Raw genomic sequence first — 9,224 nt, forward strand, 5'->3', positions numbered from 1 at the left:
AGAAAAAGAAGTTCACTATTTGCACATATTTCTAATTCATTGCCAATTGTCCCCAACCTGGCTGCATGGCAGAATCATCTGGGGACTATGTTGGGCATTCTAAGTGATTCTCACACAGATTTGGATACCAGCAACTTCCCACATGTTCCTCCCACTGCTCTTCTCCCTCACTTCTAATCATCTGTCCGCTCAGGTGTCATCTCTCCAATTTTGAACTAGTTGCTATGTGTCTTCAGAGCACTCTAACCATGTTTTTTTCTCTATCTCCCCTGTTATACTATTGAAGTCTTTATTACTAAGCTTCATTGTAATTCTAGCCTCTAGCCCAATGTCTGGCCCCTTCTAAATACTCCATAAATGGTCCAGTCATGGTGGCTCATGCCCATAATCCTAGCACCTTGGAAGGCCAAGGTGGGTGGATCACTTGAGCCCAGGAGTTCGAGACCAGCCTGGGCAACACGGTAAAACCTTGTCTCTACAAAAAAAAAATAGAATTATATATACCCAAAATAAAGGAAATTAAAAAAAAAAAAAAAAAGCTGGGTATGGTTGTGCGTTCGTAGTCCCAGCTACTCAAGAGGCTGAGGTAGGACATCACTTGAGCCTGGGGAGTTTGAGGCAGTGGTGAGTTGTGATGGCACCACTGCACTCCAGCCTGGAGAACAGAGCTAGACCTTGTCTCCAAAGAAGAAAAAACAGAAAACAAAAAACCCTCAATAAATGTGTATTAAATGAAGACACACAGATACACAACTAATAAAACAACATATTATTATGTTAACTGTTAAAACAACAATAAAAGATGGTTAGAGTGGTTAGGTTAAGAAAATATCTATATAGCACAGAACAGAAATTTTAAATTAAAATATCATTAAGAAAATACTATGCAAATGGGACAATACCCACCTACATCCTCTCCCATCTCTGCCCTAATTCTAAGATTCAAGTCCATGCTCGCCTCACCAATATTTCACCTCCACAGCCCAAAACAAATGCTCAATAGAAAAAAGTCCAATACAAAAATAAAGGATCTAAAATGCTAGTTTGACTTATTAAATACTCAAAGAAACAAAAGAATATAGGACAGAGGCTTATTACACTTGGATACTCCCCAACCCTAATTAAACATTCCAAACACTTTAGAAGTCATATGCTAAACCCCAAACTATCAAACATTAGACCCCGAAAGTTTAAGGAAAAGATGGCTTCTTGGAATACAAGACAAATTTTCCCACAGAAACATTGTGACAAATGGTGGCAGGATAGCAAGACCAAGCCAGGAAAGCCCACTGGAACAGCCAAACTGTTCATACTTGAGGAGGAAAACCATCATTCCATGGGGGTATGCCAGGGCTTCCACCAATATTTATTTGTGTGCATATACACTGTTCCTGCAAAATCAAAGCAAAATTCCAAAATCAATTGCTGAGACTAAAAAGCAGTACTAAATCCCTTTGCATGATGCCTAACACAAAACAAATTATAGCTACTTTTATCCAGAACCCCTGATATTAAACTTTTGTCATAAAACAGCTTTATTTATCTCACTGAATACTAAATTCCAAGAATGCCAGGGCAAGTCCTCACCACTTGCCCCCCTCAAAGCCTGGCATACTGGAAGTGTTTAATACATATTTGCTACTGAAGAATACTTAGTGTCAACCAAATCCCCAAACAACTAAGTAAATACGAGCAGTAAAACCAAATGGCCTATTTATTCTAGATGCTCTTTTAAATTAGCCATCATACTTTTCATTATGATTTGTCCCCTTAAAATTATCATCAAAATGAAAAAAGCATTTGGCTGTTAGAGTCATATAAAAAAAAGAAAAAAGTGTAAAAATTCATGTAGAAAATATCCCTCCAAGAGTCATCAATTTAGAAAACACTGTTTTAGACAACAAACAGTCCTACATTAAATGGCTGAGTGAGATGGGGCATCTAAACTTCACGCGGCCTCAGTTTTCTTATTAAATGAGAACTGGAACATAGAACATATTGATAATTTCTAGCTTAGAATTACTTCACTGAAAATAGTGCATATTTCATGAAAATATGAAATACACAGAAACCATCCATAATTATACCAACCTCACAATGATTTACACAATTATTTTCCTCAAATACACTTTTATAAAGTTGCAATCCTTGTATACAAATCATTTTATTTTCTACTCTCCACCCCTATTTATAGTAAAAAGCTACGCATTACAAACTAGATGGAGTCGCTGGCCAACATCAAAGAACAATTTAATTTATGCTTACAGTGGTGGAAACAACTTTGCAACAATATTCTAGACGGCCACAAGGTGGTGATGTTGCACCATAAATAGAACCTTTTTTTTCTTTTTTTTGAGACGGAGTCTCGCTCTGCCGCCCAGGCTGGAGTGCAGTGGCCGGATCTCAGCTCACTGCAAGCTCCGCCTCCTGGGTTTAGGCCATTCTCCTGCCTCAGCCTCCCAAGTAGCTGGGACTACAGGCGCCCGCCACGTTGCCCGGCTAGTTTTTTGTATTTTTTAGTAGAGACGGGGTTTCACCGGGTTAGCCAGGATGGTCTCAATCTCCTGACCTCGTGATCCGCCCGTCTCGGCCTCCCAAAGTGCTGGGATTACAGGCTTTAGCCACCGCGCCTGGCCAATAGAACCTTTTTAAAAAAATAAAATAGATTATACCAACTTCCCCAAAATGAAATTGACAGTTTTCCTCCATTGCAGGAAAGGATATCAGTTACTATGTTTACTAGAAAACATTAGAAAGAAAAGAAAATGTATTCATCAAACTTAGCAGCAACTATTCCAATTTTTAACCTAAGCAGCTATAGGCCTTTAAAAGACAAAAACTTTGGGCTTTCTTTGGCATCATTACTCTATTATCCCACTGATCTTTCCTTCTCTCCCAGCTCCATCTCCTCCTCCACCTCTAAAAAGAGCGAAATATATTTTTACTTATCATGCACTGATGAACTTTATTTTTCCCATCCTTAAGATTCTTATTTCTCTGTCTTAAAATAATTTATACTAAAATTTAGCTATGTCAACAAAAGATAAACCCTAAATGGTCAGTACAGTATTGAGAATGAGCTAGTGTTTTTCTTTTAATTTCCTATAATTTCTCAGTTTCTTATACGATATTATGTTTGCATATTACACCCAAGTTTTTACGGTAAAAATATATATATAGTATATGTGTGTGTGTGTATGTGCATATATATATATAAAAGCATGCATCTGATAGTTTTTCCCCTTACCCTAGTGAACATCAGAAAGCAGGTTTCCCACTCTTATGCTCAGGTTTCCGAAGACAATATAATTCAAATAACACTAAGTACATTAAAACCTGGGTTCCAAACTTACAGAATCAACGTAAGTTAACATATAAAAAGAGCTGTGTAGATACTTGCTAGACAGAAGGGTAAGATGATAAAGCCCAACACCTCACACACTTAGGTGGGGCACCTGAGTGATGCAGGAAACATAGCCAGTCTTAAACACAGAACCTGAACCAGGCCTCTGACTCCAAAATATAACAGCAGCAGCAAACATTTACTGGCCTCCTATTATGTCAGTCACTTTACAAAAAAATTCTCTCTAACGTTATCAACTATCCATTAGAGTCATCATTAATAGTCCTATTAACAGATAAGAAAAATTAGGTTGAAGTAAATTGCCCAGGGCCATGAAACTAGTAAAAGTTCGAATTTGAAGCCAGATTTTCTTGAGCTCAAAGCTAATGCTCTTTTCACTACATATGCACTGCAGAAACAAAATAAATAGTAAGAAGTGCTGAGCTAATCCCATGCCTTAAAATGAGAAGTTTGCTGTATCAATCTGAAGTTACTATTCTCCTATTTTATCAACTGAAGCTTACGTCAGGTGGTTTTGTGGGCTGTTAAGCTAGCCTTAAGGTTGAGAAAGAACAATTAATCGTAAAAAGATAAATGCGTAAAAGTATAAGCACATAAACAATGGAGTAGGTAAGCTGTTAGAGATCATGTTTAATAAATAATTTCCATGTATTCTGGGAAAGCATTCAGGACAACATGACATTCACACTCTATGAACAGCAAACTTCAGTATAATCTCTTATTTCAAAATGACACAAACATTTCCATAATTGGTCACTTGATTCAAACTGATATTTTAATAGTATATTTGCTTAACTGACTTTTTTCCTTAAAATTCAAAAATGTTTAATATTTTGGCATTCCTGAAATACACATACTTGTTGCATTTATGAAGCAGCAAAAAGCAGAGTCACGAAGTTGAGCTGAGGATGAGAGGTGATAAAAGAGAATTACTCAGCAACTCAGAGCTTCTTAATGGCAGGCCAAAGCCAGAACTGCTGATGAAACCAGCACTCTTCCAGTGTGCTCATCATCAGCATATCATGACTCAAAGTTATGTTCACCTCAAAACATCTTCTGATTGTTTCTTAATACATTAAGAATTCTAATTTATCAGCATTTAAGCAGCCATGGAGATGTCCTAACTCTTCAATTCCAAACTGCCAATTTCGAGTTTGAGAAGAGCACATTTTGGTAATGTAATGTAGAGAACAGTTTTTAAGTCAGACAGACCTACATGCAAACTTCAACTCTATTTGTGCATATTTAACTTGAGTCTCAGTTTTCCTGTTTGTTAAATGAGGATACTAACACCAAATTAATATAGTATTATGAGGGTTTTTTTTTTTTTAAAAAAAAGGTGTTAATATTAACTGTGGGAAAGTGGAACTCTTTTCTACAATCGGGAATATAGAAGGTGCCCAATAATAGTTAATTTCCTAACCCCATCCCACCCTGAACACCACCACTCTAACCACACTCTCAATTACTCTAAGGCACAGAAACTCAACATTTTTCTTCTACACTTCCACAACATATAGAGAAAAGCAGGTAAAGAAAGCCCCTCACACACCTGCAGTAAGGATTAGAAATTACATTTAAGAACTTGAAAGGAATACAGTACTGCCACAAAATCTGTTATAAATACACAATTTCAAGATATTTTCAAGTTATTTACATAATAGATACACATTGTTAATTAACTATTTACAAATACTCTTCCTAAGCATTTTAAAGCATGCTGTAAAGGATAAATTTTCATCAGATAGTCCTCATTCTTAGAGGAAAGTATTAGAATCCAAAATACAGGCACACAATATCCACAGACCCAAAATGCAAAAAACTAAAAAAAAACCTGAAAGTTCATTTAGCAACAAAATCTGACCTGATGTGTGGCTATTTATTAACCTTACTTATCCACACACAAACATTTGCCAAACAAAGTACAGGCACTGCCCTTGACTTCACTGGGTTTTATTTAACAGTATATGGAACAGATTACCTTTCCAAAATTCAAGAAAATTCTGAAATAGATCTGACATCAATGAGAAGGTATTATAGACCCAGCCAAGTGAATATGTACTGAAAACCAAGTGCCAGCTTTAAGTCACACAATAAACCCATGAATTGGGCATATTATTCTCACTTTACATATGATACAACTAGGGCTTAAACTGATGTTAACTTAAACAGTATCACTCAGCCCATGGGTGCCAAAACTCAAATCTACGTTTGTCTTACTTTATTTAAGGTCCGAGCTCTAAATAGCCAATACATTAATGGAAAATTAAATCACAAAGAAAGTTTTAAAACAAGTTACAATTACCAAAACTTTTAACCTAGAAAATATATATTATACTTGTATTCCCAAGTATAATATATACCTTCCGTCTGGTATTCACTTGTAAACATCGATACAATATTTCACAGAGCATAGACAAAAAGAGATGGCTATTGTTTTTCCCCGGAGAGAAAGGGCTCAAAGAGACAGTGAAAACAAACACAAATACAAGAGGCTTCTCATGGCCAGGTGCCTTGGCTCAAGCCTGTAATCCCAGCACTCTGGGAGGCCAAGGCAGGCGGATCACTTGAGGTCACAGGAGTTCGAGACCAGCCTGGCCAACATGGCGAAACCCCCATCTCTACAAAAATTAGCCACCGGGTGTCAGGTACCTATAATCCCAGCTACTTGAGAGGCTGAGGCAAGAGAATTGCTTGGACCCAGGAGGTGGAGGTTGCAGCGAGCTGAGACTGCACCACTGCACTCTAGCCTGGGCAACAGAGCGAGACTGTCTCAGAAAAAAAACAAAACAAAACAATAGGCTCCTCAAAAAGAAATGTCAACTAATCCTTTCCACTCAAATTTAGAAAAAAAAAATCAGGGGTTTGGCATATTTTTGACCACAAAATTACTAACACACAACCTATGTTTATTTCAACCATATTTTTAGGTTTTTCCAGGAAAAAAGATCTACTCTTCTGATGACAGGATCAGATTTTGGGTCCTGCTGGTCACAGGTCTGAGGAGGGTTTAAGTGAGAGAGCCCATAGGTGTCATCACTGTGGCCCTAAATAAGAGTTAGAGATTAGCTTGAAATTTGTTTTGTTTCTTTCATTAATTTAAAATTCAAACCTTTTCTCATGACTTTCCAAGTCAATGCCCTTACCCTAAGTAAAGGCTTTTCCCTGTAAGAGACACATCATGCCCCCAACCAACCTACTTTCTAGTCAAAAGACCAAATTCCAAATTTGACACATTTCAGTTAAAAATCTCTATTTTTAAGTGGCTTACCTTAGCTAAGTGAAAAGCAATCAGACTATTTAATAACGAGTCATAACTTCTAGCTTAACTCTCAGTAGGCATTTTTAAAAAAGAATTAGCTTTGCTCAAAATAATTTCTGCTTTTGTAGAAAGAAATACGGAGGAAATGTTTTGAACAAGGAAGCCTAATGGAGGTCTCTTTGCAGTATCATTTCTCTTGCCTACTCCTCACTGTAATCACCCTGTATCAAGTTTCTCGAGTTTGTTTGGATCAAGTCCTTGGCAATTATCTTAGGCTGTTCTAAATGTCTGGAAGGTTCAGATGTTAAGCTCTCTTTGTATTTACATTATACATGTGTACTTAAAGAATACTTGAGGGCTGGGCACACTGGCTCGTAACTTTAATCCCAGCACTTTTGGAAAGACGGCAAGGTGAGAGGATCACTTGGGTCCCGGAGTTCAAGACCAGCCTAGGCAATAAGGTAAGACCCCCCCATCTCTACAAAAAATAAAAAATTAGGCAGGGCACGATGGCTCATGGTTGTAATCAATCCCAGAACTTTGGGAGGCCAAGACGGGTGAATCACTTGAGGCTAGGAGTTCGAGACCGGCCTGGCCAACATGGTAAAACCCCGTCTCTACTAAAAATACAAAAATTAGCTGGGTATGGTGACACATACCTGTAACCCCAGCTACTCGAGAGGATGAGGCACAAGAATCACTTGAACCTCGGAGACAGAGGTTGCAGTAAGCCGAGATGGTGCCACTGCACTCCAGCCTGGGTGACAGTAAGACTCTGTCTTAAAAAATGAGTAAATAAAATAGAAATAAAAAATTAGCCAGGTGTCGCAGCACACACCTGTACTCCCAACTACTAGGGAGGCTAAGGTGGGAGGATCATTTGAGTTCAGGAGGTTACGGTTGCAGTGAGCCGTGATCTTGCCAATGCACTCTAGCCTTGGGTAACAGAACAAGACCTTTTCTCAAAAAAAAAAAAAAAGAATATTTTAGCTAGCTAGAAAAATGACCTCTGACAGAGCACACTAGGACCCCAAATAACCAACTCAGTTTCTACCAACAGTTCTCAAACTAATGTGCATAAAATCTCTTGAGACATTTGCAAAAAATGAAGATTCCTAAGCTCCACTCTCAAGGACCATATCAGAGATCTCAAAGGATACTCAAAATCAACATGTTTAATAAGCATCCCAGACGACTGTTACACAAGGACTGCACTTTGACAAACACTGGTCTATATTATACTTCATCTAATGACGGTGTTAATGATTTCTTGTTTCCAGGCTGCACAGCAAAACCATCGCTAGCTGATACACTGCTAGCCACGTTAAGTGAGTATCCCAGATTTCATGCTTACCCTTTTAGCAACTTTTTTTTTTATTTGTCCAGGCATGGTGGCTCACGCGTGTAAATCCCAGCACTATGGGAGGTCGAGGTGGGGGGATCACTTGAGCCCAGGAATTCAAGACCAGCCTGGGCAACAACTCTACTAAAAAAAAAAGAAAAGAAAAAGAAAAAAAAAATAGCTGAGCATGGTAGTGCATAACTGTAGTCCCAGCTACTTGTGGGGCTGAGGTTGGAGGATTGCTTGAGCCCAGGAGGTCAAGGCTGCTATAAGCCATGATCACACTATTGCTCTCTAGACTGGGAGACAGAGCTTCCAGAGACCCTGTCTCAAAAAAAAGCGAGGGGTGGAAATTTGATAAGGAGCTCTGCCCATGCCAAAACGAAGATAGAACTGTCTTTGAGAAATGAGTAGCTCACAGCAAAGTGAATACTTGTTTGAATTTTCAACTTAATACTGAATTACAAGCAATAAACATGCTTTAAGGGCTTATGTTCTAGCCACCATGCTTTCTGCTTTATAAACATTATTTCAATTAATCCTTACAAAAATCCATTAAGGATGGTATTCTTTAAATTTTACAAAAGAAGAAACTGAGGCAATCCTACCATTAAACAGTACTACCACAAGTCAGGTCTGCCTGACTTTAAACTGTAACTCTTAACCTGTATGCCAAAAGTGTCTCTACTGTTAAAAACTTGAGAAGAGCAATCTAGTTTGTTTACTTCTAAGGTAAAGAATATCCTACTTTATACAAAACAGGTTCATTTAATTCTCCTCCCCAGTCTAACTAAACACAGACAAAAAATAGGACATCTTTGCAAGCTGGGGCTAATGTATAACCACAGAATCCTAATTTCAAGTCAGGACTCAACAGTCAGCTTCCACCCAGCCCAGTCAATCAGATTTATGATTATACCGAACAGCTACCAAAAGAACTTGTTTTCCTTGTTTCCTAAAAGGCTATCATGCCTACATTCTGTTAATGCTAGGATATTTTTTAACTGCCCAAGTAATTTAGGGTAGGGAGGAGAGCCATCAAGAAGCACCTTCATGTAACTCAATCCGTGCCCTTCTTTGTGCCCTGGCCTTTCCAATTTCTATAAATCATGTTTCTCAGTACATCCAATTACCAAACTCCTCCCCGCAACAGCCAATGTACTATTTTCAGAAATTTGCAAAGAGATTTGCATGAGGATGCAGGGGCCCGTTTTTAGTGTACATGAAATGCTTCAAAAATGCTTCGCAGCTATGCA

This window comes from Colobus angolensis, unplaced genomic scaffold, assembly GCF_000951035.1.
Source record: "Colobus angolensis palliatus isolate OR3802 unplaced genomic scaffold, Cang.pa_1.0 Scaffold16, whole genome shotgun sequence".
Taxonomy (NCBI): domain Eukaryota; kingdom Metazoa; phylum Chordata; class Mammalia; order Primates; family Cercopithecidae; genus Colobus; species Colobus angolensis.